We start from the raw sequence: 18,381 nt of genomic DNA on the forward strand, positions 1-18,381 counted from the left end.
GTTGGTTTATCATAAGACTTTTAAAGTCATCTTGTGAAAATGAATATTCATTTAGCTTTTCAAACCCAAACATTAACATATATGTGGACCAACGTGAGCTGAGAATATATGTGGTTAAGTACCTACATGTCAGACGAGGCTCAAATTCCAACTTCACCACTTAACCAAAGTGTGTGATTCTGGACATATCATTTCTTAACTGTGCCTCTCCTGCCACAAGTAGGAGTCCCTAGAAGGGATTTAGTTTGCAGTGTATGCTTTTCCAAAAAAGCCTCACTCACGTCTTACTAGAGTTGTTCCATATATTATGATAGAGACCATTCATATGCACCATACAAAGTAGCAGATGTTGTTTTCAAATGGTTCCATGTAATAATGTCGCCACAAAAATATCGCCATACAAAAATATTGCCGAAAAATGGTCGTTTTTTGTGGCGACGTTATTGCATGTTTTATTTTCTGTTTACATTTTTTTTTTTACCCCTATCGCCACATATATGGTCACCCAAATAATATCGCCACAACATTTTCCCGGCGATATTATTTACGGCGACCATATATGTGGCGATATTAATACCTGATCCCTTTCAAATGTATATGTCGCCTTGGACGATATTGGTTATTTTTTCAATTGCTTTTGGTGTTGTACCTGAGCTCGCCTGCATACTAGTATTCCCTTGTACCTTCAACTCAAATAAAAATGTGCTGTAAAAATGCGTCCAAAAATCAAAAATGTTGCTCCAAAATGTAATATTTTAAGCCACAAAATGTCATATTCTATGCTGCACAATTCTGGGGGCGTCTGTCTTTCACAGCAAGATGGCGGGACACCAAACCTCTCTCCGGTGGCACAGCCTGCTGGGAGTAGCCACAGTGTTGAGACTGGCATTATTGGAGCGCACTGAACCTGAAATGGAGTAAGGACTGGGGGCATCATTGCTCAGTCCTCACAGGTGAGAGGTAGCATCATCTTCAAATCTCCCCCGCCAGGCCAAGGAGGCATGTTGGGGGTACGTGGGAGTGGTGGTCAACAGTAATGGTGGTAACAGGGAGAGAATGGAAGGCGACTGCTGCAGTGGGTGGAACAGCAAGGGGAGAGCAGATGGGAAGGGAACTTCGCCACACTGTTTTCTTCTCTTTTGCTTTGGGTTTGTACTGTTGTACTCAATTAATGCGTGCATGTTGAATAAAAGGTGCACCATTTTTAATCCTAGGGCATGATTCATTGAGATTCCCTTATCAGGCTCTTGTGAGTCTGTGATATACTGTTTTCATGTGTAACAATAGTTTTTCTTATGCTGGAGGGAAGAGTGGGTGGACGGTGATGAGAGAAGTGGAATGATGCTGAGAGGGATAGGGAACTGATGGACGACGAAGAATGTAGCCATTGCAAGGTGAAATGTGTGGGGTGGGGGTTATGGAAAGAGAAGACGGAGTGCATGAAGAATAGGAGAGCAGATGATTTTCAAAGGGGAGAGTGGATTTCCCGCTTGAACAAATTGGGCCTCATTACGACCCTGGTGGAAGACCATGGTGCTATTAGCACCATGGTCCATGCCGGTAAGTTACCGACTCCGCCATGGAGAAAGGGGGAATTACCACCCCATTACAAGGTTGGCGGGGCGGTAATTCCCCCTTCCTCCATGGCCCTTCCCCATTCCCATTTTTGCCCCATAGGGCTCAATGGGAATGGGGAAGGCGCTAAGTACGGTGCCGCAAATTGCGGTACCGTAATTAGCACCAAGGTCCCTTTAATGGTCCCTACTTTATTGGCTGGTCTACACCAGCCGTTAAGGTCGGGTCCCGCAAAGGGACCTCGTAATTAGGCACTAATAGGTTAACGGCGCCGCAGCCTTTTACGGCGCCGTTAACCCATTAGCGCCTGGGTCGTAATGAGGCCCATTGAGTAATATTGGGCAAATAACTTGTCAGCAAAGCCTGATTAGGTGACTAGGCTCTTTCTGGCAAGAGTTCTCACGCCTAAACACACAGCTCCAATAGTACCCTCTGCAGGGATGTCATTTAGGGGTCGCATCTGCGACCCCTGAGGTCTCCCTTGCTACCCCTGTGGTCTCCCTTGCTACCCTTAAAAAAAAAGTTTAAAAAAAATAAAAAAGAGGCTCTGGGCTGTGGCCGGCAGCATTTGGATTGGCTGGTTTTCTGATAGCTGTAGCCGGTAAGATAGCTCAGTGTGTTGAGGGCTCGCTGCTGCAATGTGTGTGTGATCTTCAGATTGTAGGTTCGACTCCCGGCAAGATCAACTCACCCTGTCATCCTTCTGAGGTTGATAAATGAGTACCAACACAGGTTGGGTGATATTGTAGGTATATTTTTTCTTTATGAAGTGCTTAAAGGATAGTTCCGGGACTTTTTTTTTATTGTCCCTACGGTTCGGCCATGTGTTTTTAAGCATAACTCGGTAGATCGTAGAAAACTTTCCTATGGACCTTACCCGACTTTTCGTCCATTAACGCACTCGAAATCAGCCGCCATTTTCTGATAATCCTATCATTTCCCCCCATCGTCCTGGCTCACCTGCGTTTGCGGCACTAAATCAAATCCCCCGCCCCTGAAACAGACTTTATCAAAACATTCATATTCCCCGCCTCTATCCGTGACGTGACTGTGCTGCGTAGGCAAACGCGCCCAGGCGTCTTCTACGCGACTCCACACAGAACCCGGAAACCAACACAGATTAGCTCACAACACAGCGCGCCACAATTCGCAATATGAAACTGTACTTTTAAATCAAACCGCAAGATTGTAAATTTGGTAAAGTACATTTATTTGACATCAAATGTTTAGAGAATATTCAGCGATTTGCATTTTTATTTGCTCAGGTTCCAAAAAGTTCGTTTTGAGGCACGCGATGTTCCTTTGCTGTACACAGGGTCTTTGATCATCTCACAATACAGCGCCACAATTCGGAATATGAAACTGTGGTTTAAAAGCAAACTGCAAGATTGTACATTTGGCAAAGTACATTTATTGGACATCAAATGTTTAGAGAATATTCAGCGATTTTCATTTTTATTTGCTCTCGATCCAAAATAGTTCGTCTTGAGGCAAGCGATGTTCGTGTGCAGTAAACAGGGTGTTGGTTAACGGTAAAATAAGCTCTTCGGTCGCACTGATAATCGCATGGCTGTTCCAACAACGAGGCACTAGGCCACCACAACGGTCTGTATGTTACATCTAGCCGTTAGTACCGCGTAAGGGCATACTTGTACTTGGCGATCGTCCCATAAAATGGTCAGGGTGGTAACGTTGTTCACGCGGAGAAGCAACTGGCGGTTAAAAAAGCCGTCCGCCGGTGTCTGGTACTCGTGACACATGCAGTAATGCATGATGTACCTGTTTGAAAAACATAAACAATGAAATTAGTCTCACCATCAGATCTTTATTAAAATTATTCATTTTATATATTCGGTCGGGAAATTATTTCATAGCTAGGACAGTGCAACTGGGTTTTAAACGTCAAGGGGGGGCTGTAGGATACTGAGACAGTCCATCAGTGCAGGGGTTGACAGGGAGTGCAGGTGGAGAGTGGAAGGGCCCAGGACCGAGATCGCAGACAGTGGACCAGTTGTAGCAGGGGAGAGGGAGAGAGAAAGCAGAAGCAAAGGTTTTGAGGTGCTTCCGTAAAAGTAGACGGTTCTCCCCAAGATAGTGCGCGGTACAAAACAATATGCCACATAGAACGAACAAGTACAACTTAACCCGTCTTTAAAGCTACTGTATAGTAATTAAATTGCGGTATAAACTCATCTAAAGAGTTACTTACATTATATTTGCATTTTCCATTGTGTCTGTGCGTAGGGCAGCCCCGAAATACCACTCCTTCTATGCCGACGTTATTTCTTCTAATGAACGAACATGAAATGGCTTTCGTTTCTGAAATTATATTCATTATCGTTTCTTACGTGGTCCCGGCCTGTCAAGGTCAAAATACAATAGAACCTTATACTGAGTCGTGGGCCATTCTGGCACCCGAGAAAAAATCAAAGCAGCTGACCTTCACTTTGAACGAGCACACATTCCTAGTTAGCTACATTCAGTGTAAGGCATTCTCACAGGACTTGAAATTTACACTCCATCTTTGCATTTTGTCTGCGTGCTTTGCAGCCCCACAGAACCATAAATACAGAGACATTCTATATTTTTTGAAAAATGATTTATAATACTGTTTGGTTTAATTTAATGCGCAAATGAACAAGGTTGGATAGATACACATATTCAATGGGCCTGCGACATGAGGAGACTCGAGAGAACAGACAATCAAATTACAATCATTTAAACCGTGATGTGTATTTCTCAATGAGTTCTTCTTTAGGTGGACATGGAACAGAGGCAATGTTGGGTGGCAATGCAGTTGTCCCCTGCACAGGTTCGTTCACAACTCCATTTATGTGCCTATCTAGGACGTCAACAATAAGTTTCTCAATAAACTCATATTGCATATCCTCAAACACTGGTTTGATCACCCATTGTTTACTTCTTTTAGTGAAGGCCTTATTGTAGCGAAGCCTCCCTAAAGTTCCGGTCGTCCTACTTTGTTGACGGCCAACATTATGGTTATGTGCCAAGACCGCTAAAAGAGTCCGATTTATCATGCCCTCCATGCCAAAATGCAATCGTTTTGGCCTGTACTTTAGGCACATATTGTGAAACACCTCCAAATCTCCTGTGTGGCAGAATTCCGTGAGTCCCCTCAAAGCTTTTGTTATAGTTTTATCAAATACAATCTTTTCAATGGCTTTGTGAGTGGGTGATGAAGGAATCAACCACTTCTTCTTCCGTGCCTCCTCTGTGGACAAATGGCCATGTTCACAATTGTGGAAATGTTGGTTCGTGTTCCATCGGTGAACGTTCGTACAGTGTGGCATTACTGACCGCCATTTTTCCAGTAGAATTTCCAACGACCCTCCACATGTTTTTGAGCTCCACCAAAGATGGTTGCTGATTGACTTGGACCACTGTGAAATACCTTGCAATTCTTTTTTTTTACCTGCAGCCGACAATTTTTTATTGATTGATTTTGCAAGATGCCAAACGTCAAATTGGTGATTTATATTTTTGTACTGTTCTCTCATTGTCTTGGCAATTGAAACGTGTCTGTCCGTGGCTATCAGGTCGATCACCATTCCCCGCGATTGTAGTTCTTGCAATGATGCTACAAAGCCAACTTTCTCCATGGCCACTGAGGATGTACTTTGTGACACCTGCACGACCACCGAACTCACAATTTTCTTACTTTCCATGTCCTGAAAGTGGTAGGTGCAGTACTTGGCTGAAAATCCTGGGCTGTCGCACTGTCCATCACCGGCTAGCCTGAACCGTTTGCCCACGAATGTACTATCAATAGACATTTTTTCCATTCTCCAAGCTTCGCTAATGGAAGTGGCTGATGACTGCAATAACGACACGGATGGAGAATCTTCCGCCTTCATATTGAGTGGATACATAAATGGGGAAATTATTGTTAGCTAATGCTACACACTACCGCAAGGCCGAGAGATAAATACGTAAACTTGACTCACCAGTGGAGGGATGTGGACGAATAGAGTGGGAATAGCGGTTGAGAGCAATTTTCGCCTCGCTCGCGGTGTGTTCTTCTTTATTAGCAATGATGTGGAGTACATGTCAGAGCTAAAGTGCCTGCTGCAGATGCGGTATCGATCACCCCTCTTGTCCGCAAAGACTTCTAGGACTCTACTTTCAAGCTCAGACGGTGGATATCCGCAATATCGGACCCATTCTCTTATCTGATCTATTGTCTTAGGGAAAACATGCATTATAGTACCTTCAGATTTATTATGGGTCTTCGAAGGGCAACCGCCAATGCAACAGGCAGGCATTGTGGAAAGTTCTGAAAAGTAAAGATCAACAATTCTCTATGAATACCAATGTGTTAAAAAATTAAATGACACATAAAAGGCTCAATGCAAGGTTCGTTTTGGTTCTTGGAACTATACACGTTATTCACATGCAGATAAGTATTTGAATAACTTTAAAAAAAATAGAAAAATAATTTGACTAAACTCAGAACATGTGACTAGTTCCTTGCATGTACTGTCTTGAACGAAAAGAAATTGGACGCAAAATGATTATGGTACATGGCCTTACCTTGACGAACAAACAGTTAGATTCCGGGATCAGAGTAGTTTCTTGTCGTAGAACAGGGAGCAGTTCACAGGTTGCAAACTGACGAGTTTCCTCGAAGTGGTCACGGAAGTTCACAGAGACGAAGAGCAGATAACCAGCACCTTCACGGGTTGACTAGCAAAGCGCAAAGAAGTTCTCATTAGAAATATGAAGTGGGTTATAAAGAATTCGAAACAGGGGTGTGTTTGTGAATGAATGACGTGTATATGTCGTGGCATTATGCGGTTTGCAGGGGGCCGTCCAGCGTGAGGGGGGATGCTTGGCAGGAGACACGGGGTCTGGAGGTAGACATGGGAACAACAACCCATGCTCTATAGACCACTTTGAAGTGTACATGGTCTTTGGCACCTCTTGGCCTTTATCGCTCCCTGACAGCTCCACTTGCCAGCACAAGTACCCCGGTGCGAACTGCCTTTGATAGGGCGGGGGGTGGATTGGGGCGGTGGTCGTGCAGACAAGACACAGGAAGACTCGTGAATGGAGACACACTTATGTGGATTGCAGGGGGCCGTCCAGCGTGAGGGGGATGCTTGGCAGGAGACACGGGGTCTGGAGGTAGACATGGGAACAACAACCCATGCTCTATAGACCACTTTGAAGTGTACATGGTCTTTGGCACCTCTTGGCCTTTATCGCTCCCTGACAGCTCCACTTGCCAGCACAAGTACCCCCGTGCGAACTGCCTTTGATAGGGCGGGGGGTGGATTGGGGCGGTGGTCGTGCAGACAAGACTCGTTTGCCGCAGGGCCTCACCAAGGAGAGGCCATCTAACTGCATGTAAGAGGCAGGCTGCAGGATCTAGTGCATGGAAGGCAGGGGGGTGAGTTTATAAATACCTCACCCTCCCAGGAGAATATATGGGTGCAGTTCACCCTGGAGACCCTGGATGCCTAGGCAGTTAGTCAGCAGCAGGCAGGAAGACTATTCAGTGGAGACACACTAGATTCATTTAAAAAATCAAAACAACCATTGTTAAAATATATGTTGGGTTTTATTTTAGATCTTAATTTCAATTGAACATAAATAATAAACATTACACATTGTAAAGTTGCGGTTGCAGCACATCCAGGGAAAATCCGCGGTATTGTCCACTGTCGCTGGGGAAATGTTGTCTAATGGCAAGTACCGCACAGGCAGGTATTACTCTCCGAACGCGGTGTCCGAGCCTCCCGTGAAGCCACCAAGTGAAGCAACGATAGGCCACCAGCCTGTACCACCTGTGAAAATGAAAGATGCAAACTGTATTAAAATGACAACTTTCTTATCACTGTCGATTCAGGTAAAAAATGTCATTCTGCTTTGAAAAAAATTCTATCTAGAAAATGCACAACATGGAACCAATTTACATGCATTCGAATGATGAGACGACCATGAAATAGTAGTGGCATCACTGACATCACAACCAGAGTATACTTACTCGTTACTCGGATTACGCGGACGAACAGTGCCGCAAAGTTCGTGCATAAGCACCATCATCATCCTCAACACGGTCCGTGAGAGGCAGGCTTCCCTGAACTCTGGCAGCTCGGTGATGCATTGCGGACTTGGCTCGCCTTCCGAAATGTAGGCCAGGCATCCCGAGTTTTCTCGGCAGCAGCAGTTCTCCTCCTCAGTTGGCATTAGCTCGCACCGATTGCACGTGCACCAGGTGGAGACGCCGTCCATGCGACATGGTCCAGGCTCTTCATCCGTTGACTGGTCCTCCCAACTGCCGTCCGAATCCCCATCGTTTTCGCGTGCTTGCCTTTCCAGTAGTTCTTCCTCGGTGTACTCGGGCTCGTACATATATGGCATTATTGTAGCCATTGTGTGGTAAAGAAAGTAAAATAATTTACAGAGATGGTACAGGTGTTCACAAGGCCGAGAAGCGGCGAAGGTAGCTGACCAGAGCACAGAAACGAGTTACAGAATACTCAAAGTAACACAGAGAGAGTAATGGAATCGAAAATCTGCTGCTGTGTGTTGTGAAACGGTGTGTTTATACTTATTGAGGAAAGAGGCGTCCTGCCATTTCCATGGCGACACGTCATTAGCTGAGGCGCAGCGATTGTTGACACGAAACGTGCTTTGGCGTTGGGAAATGGGCGGTACGCGTCTGCTGATGTCAGGCTCAGGGGCGGGGGATTTGATTTAGTGCCGCAAAAGCAGGTGAGCCAGGGCGATGGGGGGAAATGATAGGATTATCAGAAAATGGCGGCTGATTTCGAGTGCGTTAATGGACGAAAAGTCGGGTAAGGTCCATAGGAAAGTTTTCTACGATCTACCGAGTTATGCTTAAAAACACATGGCCGAACCGTAGGGACAATAAAAAAAAAGTCCCGGAACTATCCTTTAAGCATAAGTACTATATAATAACATCATTATCGTCTGGCCTTGGACGTCTTTTTGCATTGACAGTAATTTGGTAATATGGGCCTATACGCACTGATATTATCGATACATATGGTGATTCATTCTTGTATGAGATGTATATCACTCTAAATTTAAATCGTAACCATATTTTAAGTAGTGTACTTAGAAACAATGATATGTGAGACTGTTTTATCAAGGGTGAACGGACATGTTCCATCGCTTCCCTTGATGTCACTTTGGGTGGGTTTAAATGACATCACTTCCTGTGATGTCATCAGAGGTCAGTGGTTGTGTGATATCACTTCCCCTACCCCTGGCATTTTGGGGAAATGACGTCCCTGGCCCTCTGTCAATTTTACCCACAGGCCCCTTTGCCTTAAACAAGCTCAGACTGGCCTGTAGGGCAAATGGCCAATGCCCGAACGCGAAGTGCTAGTGTGGTCCAGTTTTTTAGGTCAAAGTGGGCCCGTTTGATGAGTTACTCTGCGTTTAGTGGTTTTGACCATGCAGTGTTGCTGAATAAATATTCTTTCAAATGCACAATTTGTGTCACATTTTACCCAAAAAACTCCCCCTTCGGTACTTATACTATTCAGACAGTCCGTCACTTAAGGAGTGAATTGCCAATTGAAACTGTGGCCCACTTTTTCCTTGGTGCACGTGACAATTGTATGCCCCATGAGGCCTTAAACCTACGTATACATGTGCTGTATGCGCAGCTGGGTCCACACGTTTGGTTACGCATAATCTTTAAAAGACGCACAGACCCTGACTATGGCCGTTTAATTGTCACCAAAGGTCTCAGTTACAACCAAATCGGGCAACAGCAGCTTTAATAGTTTGAGCTGAGTTTACGGATCCACGAACACTGCGCTGACTCACAGGTGTCTGGAAATGCCAGAACACGGCTTCATTGTGCACTTCCTGCCTGCTCTGCTGCCTGCAGACGTGAATTATTCTCGAACACTCCCAGGGTGAGGTCAGCCTCTGGAAATGGCCGCCAACCTCGCTCGACAGCAGCCGCCCACCTCCCATGTCTGCCTCCGCCATCAGGTTGAAAAGTTCAGGTTCCGTCTGCTCATGTTCTGCCAGACAGTGACATCATTAGGCCGGCCATTAAACATAATATTTGCCTTTTTTTTTAAATCACGCCAGTGAGATGTGAAGTTCCTAGTAGGCGATAAGGAGCCATATTGACACTGTATCTGATGTCTTTGTTCAGACGGATTGTATGACAAGGGTGCGTCTCACTTTCCTGAATTATGATTTTAAGTTCCTTGAAGATTTGACAATCGCTATCTGATTTATTTTTATTCATGGCATTCAGGGTTAACCGCTGCCTCGGTCCGATGACGTCATTAGAACTGCCAGTCACACTCGCGCACAGATGGATCTGGTCTCTTGTGTGCAATGCTATTTTAGTGAACAGAACTATGTTTATTTGTTTATGCCCGCTTGTCAAGGGGAAGGAAAACGGAATAGCGTTTTTTTTTAATTTTATTTAATAAAGGGTGTGTTCAACGCCTGCCCACATTGCCTCATGAGGCCGAAGGCCTATTCAACACCATACAGCATAGAGTCTTGATAATGAAGGGGGGCAGGTGGGGGGAGATAAAGTACACGATATGGTGTTAAGCAGTGATGCAGCTAGACCGAAACTTCTGTGGGCATGAGGGGGTGTGACCCCTTCAAACAGTGGGGAAGGGGAAGCCTTCAGAGACTGTGTGGCCGGGGTAAAGTTACTGATATTGGGCTCCTTTATCGTTCTCTGCAAGGGATATATCTCTGGAACTAGTGTCAAATTAGCAGCACATGGTGAAATGTAAAGCACATTGGGCAGTGACATTGCCCAGAGCCGTTACAGGATTTAAAGACAAATTGCACGTTTAAGTGCCAGGCTTTTAAGTCTATGTAAAAAGGACGAGTATACTCGTCCTTGGCACTTAGGGCACCTGCCAGCATGGCAATGCAGGGGTTGGGACGATTGGCTCTGTTAGTGGCTACTTCGTGGTGATCAGACAGTGGCACGTACCATAACCCCATGTAACACTGAATGGTGCTACAATGGGAGTTCCTTTGAGATGTTAGTGAGAAGTCAAAAGGGAGCTCTTGGGCCACTTTGGGCCCTGAATGTGTGCCATAGCATAGTGCCAACTGACGCAGAACAACTTAGGCTAACAACACCTACTATGGCATTAGAAGTCATAAAAGCTGGGGGATCTGTTTTGCATGGATATCAACAAATACATGTGACCTAGCGATGTTTCAATGTGAAAAAGGTTGTCCCGAGTTGCTAATAGGTCGGCAAGGCATGCTAACGTAACCACCTCAAAAGCATTCTAGCTCCCACTCTGACACGACTACTTCACAGGAAAAAACTCAGGTTCCACAAAATGGACCCTACAGCACCTGAAGAGGTGTCTACACTAAATGTTCCTCAATACCACGTTACCCTACCACAGATACATCGACACATCGCTCCACACTCCTTAAATAACACTCTAGATTGTAGCACATATTTACTACTGCTCCAGACAACTCACAAAATATCCACACTCTAGATAGATACCACAAACAACAACAGAAACAATTTACATTAGCAAGCTGTAGCACATATTTACGACTGCTCCAGACAACTCACAAAATATCCACACTCTAGATAGATACCACAAACAACAACAGAAACAATTTACATTAGCAAGCTGTAGCACATATTTACTACTGCTCCAGACAACTCACAAAATATCCAAAACGTACACACCAGAGAGAGGCCTATCATTTCAGATATGCATACATCAACATTTTATCACAGCAGCCTATCCTTTCTCCTCCTTCTAGTATGTTAGTCCCCTAGAATACCTCTTATAGACCATGAAGCTCCAAGAAACTGTGAAAATGGCAGGAGGTGTGCTAGACAACTTACAATACCATGGCATAATGGGGCATTGTTAGGATAGATTTCCATTTATGAGTAATTTTCCCTCCATTTCTGAACCCCCCAACTTTTTGCTGTTGTCTGACCATCCTAGCCTGACTTTTGCCAGTGGAGCGCAGCCTTCTGCTGTACTCCGCTGGGTTTTCACTCGCTTTGTTATGGGGGAAACTGGCATGCCTTTAAAACAGTCAGTACTGGAGACATTGTTTCCCTTAGTCTTTCACTTTGTTGCTATTCTTTAGTAACATTTTATCAGTGCACAAAGTACCTTACAGTGTAGTGCGCTCGGGTCCCTTTTTCATTTTTAAGGCCCTAGACACCCTCTTAGGATTCTTCAGTGAATGTACAATTGTGCCTTGGACAGAGCTGGTGGCAGCTGTTACTTTTAATGTGTTTTCAACTATTTTTAAGGGTCCATACTGTGCTTACTGCATTTGGCCCAGGACAGTGGCCAGTGCCTAAAAAGGCCATGCCACAAGGTCCTTTGTTCTGGCCTTTGGCCATCTTGTCCCTTTGCCTTCCCCAGATCGAGCAGACCCGGGAAATTCTTTATTTGGTCATGCAGACTCCTGCGCAAACCGAAGCTTTCACAGGCTTCTGCATGCCTCCACGATGTGGGCTGGAGCTGTCTAGTTCCAATACACATCCTGGTCGCTGGGATGTCTGGTGTGCTGGGATGACTGGGACCACCGTGGTCCGTGATTGGTCCACGTCTGGGATGGCTGTATGTGAGCAGATCTCCTATTGGTTTCTCTTTGTTTTGGCGTCAAGCAGATTTTGAATAAGAGAAGGCAATTTACACCCATTCCAGGTCGATCTTCTGAGTTCACACCATACTTAGTAAAGGAGCCAAGTACCCTGAATCAATGAAGCAGATAGCGAAACCGCTGATGACCAGCTGAAGGTTTGGTACACAGAGCCCGCTGTTGTCCCGTCGAACCTAGAAGGCATGCAAGGGTGCTTCGGCCCATTGAAATAGTGGGACCAACTATTCTCAGCACCTCCACCTTAACCTGATAAATGAGCCTCTTCGGAAGTGTTCCTGGACCGCCCAGTTAACTGATCAGCTTGTACGGGACCTTTGCCCAGAACCGCTGCTGTCTCGAATTTTTACTTATGCTTTTGGAGACTGTATGCTCTGGGTATAAGGCACTCCCCCGCCGAGTTTTGTTTACCCAGCATTCCTAGGTTTGGAATTCGGAGAGTATGCCGGAACACAAGCATACCATGGTCACTGTGTCACCCAGCTGTGGTGTCAAACTTCATGGGTGCCTTGCTGCTGTGTCCCCCTGTGCCCCTAGACTCACCGCAGTGGAACTGGCCTGATCCCTTCATCAGGAGCTGAAAAATCGCCACTGTCCTGCCACAGAATCATCCCTGGAATGCAGCCCCTGAAATCCACAGAGCCGCGCAAAACTGCAGGATTTTAACCTGACACCGAAGTGGACTCGACTGCTGAAGTTTGGTCCAGAGTGCGCCAAGGGTTGGTGAGTACTTGCAACCCTTACCGGTGGCCTCTGGCGCATACATCCATTTTTACGCATGAGTGTCCCCTGAGGGCCACTCTTCTTTATCAAGGTAGCCTGTGCTTTCCCGAGTTATTCCCAACTCTTGGATCCTCTTCTGCCTTCTGGGGTAGACCCTCCTCGAATAGTGGGAACTTATTCTTCACTGCCTCACCCACCTTCCTGAGTTGCTACAGCCCCTGAAAGAGACCCAGTTTTGACTTAACCGTACGATCGCGTGCGCCAGCACCGAAAGTACTTTTAAGCTCAAAGCTCCCCTCATTTTAGGGACTGGACTGCCTCTCAGTTAGGGTTTGAATTGTGAAGGACTGCCACAGAGATATTCGCACTGTATAACCCTTTTCTTTACAGGTTGTGGAACTGTACCAAGTAATATCCCTGTTGGCCCTTGGTTGATGTACATATGTTTGCTAGATTAGTGTTGTGTTGGTTTTATTACTGCTGAATATTTAATTTGTGTTTTACTTAAAAGGCCTTTAATAAATGTATCTATATTTATAATATACACCTGATTGAAAGTAATTTGTGGTATCGTTTGCTGTTGGTGCTCATTGTGGGCTTTCGATCACCCTCACCCCTCCTGAGAATGCTACCGTGATTGGTCCAGCTTGTCCAGAAGGTTACCCTGTTCCAGGAAACTAGCCTGGCCTACTGAACCTCTGCCCACCAGGTCAGAGTTCAGAAATCCATCTTAACAGGGGGCGCGGTTGCGCTGGATCCAAGATGGCCACGTGAATTTCTGCTCCGACAGCCCGTCGCACTTGCACAGCGTGAACTGAACCTTCTTGCGCACTACGGACTTTAAACCTTGAACAGTAGGTTGGCTACATCCCTGGCATCCTGAGGGTCTGATTTGAGGCTCCAGGGCTCTCCCCTGCGCCAGCCTGAGCTCCTTGCTCCCGCGGCCTCGCCCAAGCTTTTCGGCAGGCACCTTAGACTGGCCCGACCTCCGAGCCTGGGTTTGCATAAATCATAACATGGGTGACTGGCCCCGAGGGACTACTTGCACCCACTCAAGCTCTTTGGGCCTTGTTTGCCCTCGGCCTGTTTGTCCGGAATCACACCCATATCCAGCTGGACCGAGGTGGGGTGTGGAACGCTCGGTGGAGGCTGTGCTGTGACGAGACCCACTGGGAGTAGGCGGAGCGCGACACTGAGCCTTATTTCGCCCTCTTGATACATCTGTATGGCAGCTCCTCCCGCTGCCAGAGTTGGGTGGGTGCGACTAGCCTATTTTACGGAGAAGCCTGCACTGGATGCCGGTGCCTGTGCCCCTGGTGACACTACTGCGCTGCATGAGGTCCTGACCTCACATTACTCTGCTTGGCTGCCCCGCACTGACCCCTGATAGTGTGGCTCACCCGAGCTCTACACACGGAGCCAGCTCCCCACTCTGCAGCCTGAGCTGGACCCTGGGCCTGGTAGTGTGTTGATTGCACAGTCGAGAGCTGCCCCCCCCCCTCTTGCCCAGGACGCTGCCGTGTTAGATTATTGGAGCCAGAATATCCTGAGCCTCTGGGGCTCACGGCTGGTGATCCATGAGACGCCTGTCACCTCTACCCGCTCCGGGACTGGGTCCATCTGCGGTAGGCTTCCATGGCCCTTGGCCTCGAGGGGGAAGGGCACGAGGGACAATCCATGTCTTGCAGGGAAGGGACAAGGCTGTACCCATGCTGAAATTGCGATGACTGTTCTGGGCACCATTGACCCCCGGCCCCCAACTGTGGGAAACCTGATCCACCTTCATACTCCCGCTACTTGCAACCTTACAGCACTTCGTCACCCGTGGCCACGATGGACTGGCCCTCGCGATTTGCTGCTACTCCCAGTGCCTACTGTCAGTTCTCCGGACCCCAGGGACAAAAGTTTAAAACGTTGCTTGACTTGCGATTGGAGAGACACAATGAATCTACTGTCAACTCTCCACCTTACTAGTCCAGTTCCACCTTGCCCCTATACTATGGGGTGAAGATTTTAAAACTATTGTTGACAGCGACCTTGATACGTCCAGTACCAAGACTCGTCTGCTGATAAAGGCGGCTAAGACCATTATAGAGGAGCAAGCCTCACTGTGCGTAGTTGACGCATGGAGACTACTACACCCATCGTCCCGAGAGTTTTCTTTCTACTCTACGGTGCATGATTCGCAATCACGGATTGACAGATGGTTGCTGTCGGATACTCTTGTTGGACGTATCGGACAGATGTCAATTCTGCCCCAGACCTTCTCGGACCAGTCTCCAATCACAATGTCATTGATATGGGGTGAGAGATGCGAGATGGTGCGATCATGGAGACTGAAACCGAATGCACTGCTAGATCATGTCTTTGAATCCGAAATCGGATCAAGTATTGACAAATACTTTGAGATCAACACTGGGACGGTGGATTCACAGGCTACTCTATGTGGCACCTTTAAAACCTTCATTCGGGGTATCCCCTGGCAAAGGAATCTGGGATTCTTAAAAGGATCTGTAGAACCATCAAGGAGAGCAAGCTCCTACTTGCTCAGGTCAAAGCGCAATATGCCTCTTCCCCATCCACTGTCACACTTGGCGAGATCAGAACTGCTCTAGACACTTTCAGGGGTCATGCCGACCGGGAACGTAAGTTCCTAGATTACCCTAGATCTGCAATACAATATGGAGAGGGAGAACGCTCCAGCAGACTACTGGCCAGATTGGTTCGGCAAGAAAATGGCACTCATCATATTCCCCTGATCGAGAGAGCGGACGGAGCACTGGTCCCTACGGCTCAAGAAGTTAACAAGGAGTTTCGCTCCTTCTACGAATTGTTGTATGCAAATAACGAGACAGCCCCACCATCTGATATCGAGGCATTCCCAGATGAACTCTCACTCTCAGTGTTGTCTGACGCGGCAAGGGAAATACTGAACCATCCAATGGCAAGTGAGGAGATACTGAGAGCCATTGATTCGCTCTCGGCAGGGAAGGCCCCCGGCTCTGACGGCCTCACCACTGATTTGTATTAATGTTACAAAGGATGCTTGGCTCCTCGACTATCTGCCGTGTGAGAAGAGGCGTGCACAATCGGGGGGCTGCCCCCCTCGCTACATGAGGCGGTTATCTCAGTGCTGCTGAAGCCCAATAAACCGGCTACACAGTGCATATCCTATCGCCTCCTCCCACTGATTAACAGTGATGTGGAGATCTTTGCTAACATGCTGGCCCTTCGCCTGGCCCCATATATGACGTATATCATTCACCCCGATCAGGCTGGGTTTATACCGGGGCGCTCTATGACACTTAACCTACGGCACCTTTTCAACATCCTGTCCCGGATTGATCCGGAGACGCAAGCATTGGCGGCACCATTGGACATAGAAAAAGCCTTTGATTCGGTCTCTTGGCGGTTCTTGTGGGCTGTGCTGGAAAAGAGAAACATTGGTCCCTGCTTCCTGTCATGGTTGAAGCTGCTATATTCATCCACTGTGGCCAGGTTTTGCACTGATGGCCTTCACTCCGCCCAATTCAAGATTGCCAGGGGAACCAGACAAGGCTGCCCATTTTCACCTGTGATATTTGCAATAGCCATCAAACCCCTGGCGGACAGAATTCACCAGAGACCGGCTCACAGAGGCGTAAGACTTACTGGTGAACCAGAGATCATTTCGCTTTATGCAGATGATGCACTGCTCTATGCCTGCACCCCGGAAGAGAACCTGGCACCAATTATAAGCAACGTCCTCCTCTTTGGCAGGCTATCCGGGCTAAGGGTTAATAGTACGAAGTCCGAATTATTCCGACTGACAGATGCCACCAAGGCTCCACGGGACCTCCTTGGGTTAGTTTGGTCCCCACTAGAGATAAAATACATGGGGGTTGTCGTTACGTGCTACCAGACCTCGCTATACGACCGCAAATATGGGGACTATCTGTCGTTGCTTGAACGGAAGCTTAGTGGCTGGGCGAAACTACCGATCACAGTGGCTGGACGTGTTGCACTCCTCAAGATGGTAGTGCTCTCACAGCTTTTATACAGATTCATGAATGTTCCGCTCTGGCCGGGGATCGAATTCTTTAAGAAACTCACTTTAGAGATCAACAGCTTTCTGTGGCACTCAGGCACGATTGAAATAGGATACACTGGCCAGATCCTACAATCAGGGAGGATTGGCTGCTCGAAAGATACTGGATCGCAGCCCAGGCTCATGTTGCTACATTATGGTTTGACCCTGCTGGTTCTCCCCCTCATGTCAAACTGGAGCATCAGGTGGCGGGAAACCGGGACATCCGTTCCTTGGTCCTGCCCTCTTTGGTCCGTCCACTGGAAGCCACCGACCCTACGGGGATCATGACATTTGGTTAGAGCAGAATATGGAAACTAGTTGGCGTCCCTCACCCATTCCACTACGACTTCCCCCATTGGAACTGCCTTCCGGGTGCTCCCCCAATGGACAAAACGAATGTGCCTGATTGGTTGGCGGTTGGCTTTGGCCTCCTACAAAATGTCTACAACATGGGGTCCTTCACGGAATGGCAGGATCTACCCGTATCCCTGAGGGCGCGTCCCTCCAGATGGCTGCAGTATGCTGGCCTGCGCCGGGTGATTAAGGACAATTGGCAGGAATTTCCCTCGCTCCCCACCCCCGACTATACCCTATTAACCATGTTTATGGGCGGCACCTCGGCATGCAGGGAGGTTTTCAGGCTATACAGGCTCCTACAGGAACAGGCATGCCAGCCACTGCACAGGCTCAGTGGGGCCTGGAGTAGAGACCTGGGTATTGACATAACTGACAAGATTTGGGAATCAATGTGCACCCGCACTCATGAGGTATCCCTCAATTCTAAATTCTGCCTAATTCAGTTCAAAGTTCTGCATAGATATCATTATACCCTGTTAGAGTGCACCTTATGTCGAGAGAGCGTACCTCGGAGCGCCCTAGATGCAACACTGACAATGCAGGATACATTGACATGCTTTGGGCCTGTCCTCGGATTGCCACCTTTTGGGAGAGGTTATGTGAGGCTGTGCCACTGATGCTTGACTGTGATGTGGAGCCGACCCCAATGTCATGCTTGTTCCATGAGTTTCCTTACCTTCGCCACAGCTACAGGCCGTTGGCCAGTCTCTGCATGTTATTAGCAAAATGCTGTATATTATTACTATGGCTGCGCCCTGTAGTTCCCACAATAGAGCAATGGCTCCATGATATTACCTGGGCCTCAGACATGGAGGAGCTCTGGATGCTCTACATCCAGCTGCCAACAGACCAATACAAATTTGGCCCCCTTTCCGGGCTTACCTGCAGTCCTTGATAATTGTGACATTGATGGAAGTACAGACTCCCCCCCCCCAACTCCCGAACTGTAACAGTGGTGGTTCAACTGTCACCCGGCCCCTATCTCAAACTCTATGTAGCCCAATGTGTAAGATTCC

This window comes from Ambystoma mexicanum, chromosome 12 (genome assembly GCF_040938575.1).
Source record: "Ambystoma mexicanum isolate Mex_15411 chromosome 12, UKY_AmexF1_1, whole genome shotgun sequence".
NCBI lineage: Eukaryota > Metazoa > Chordata > Amphibia > Caudata > Ambystomatidae > Ambystoma > Ambystoma mexicanum.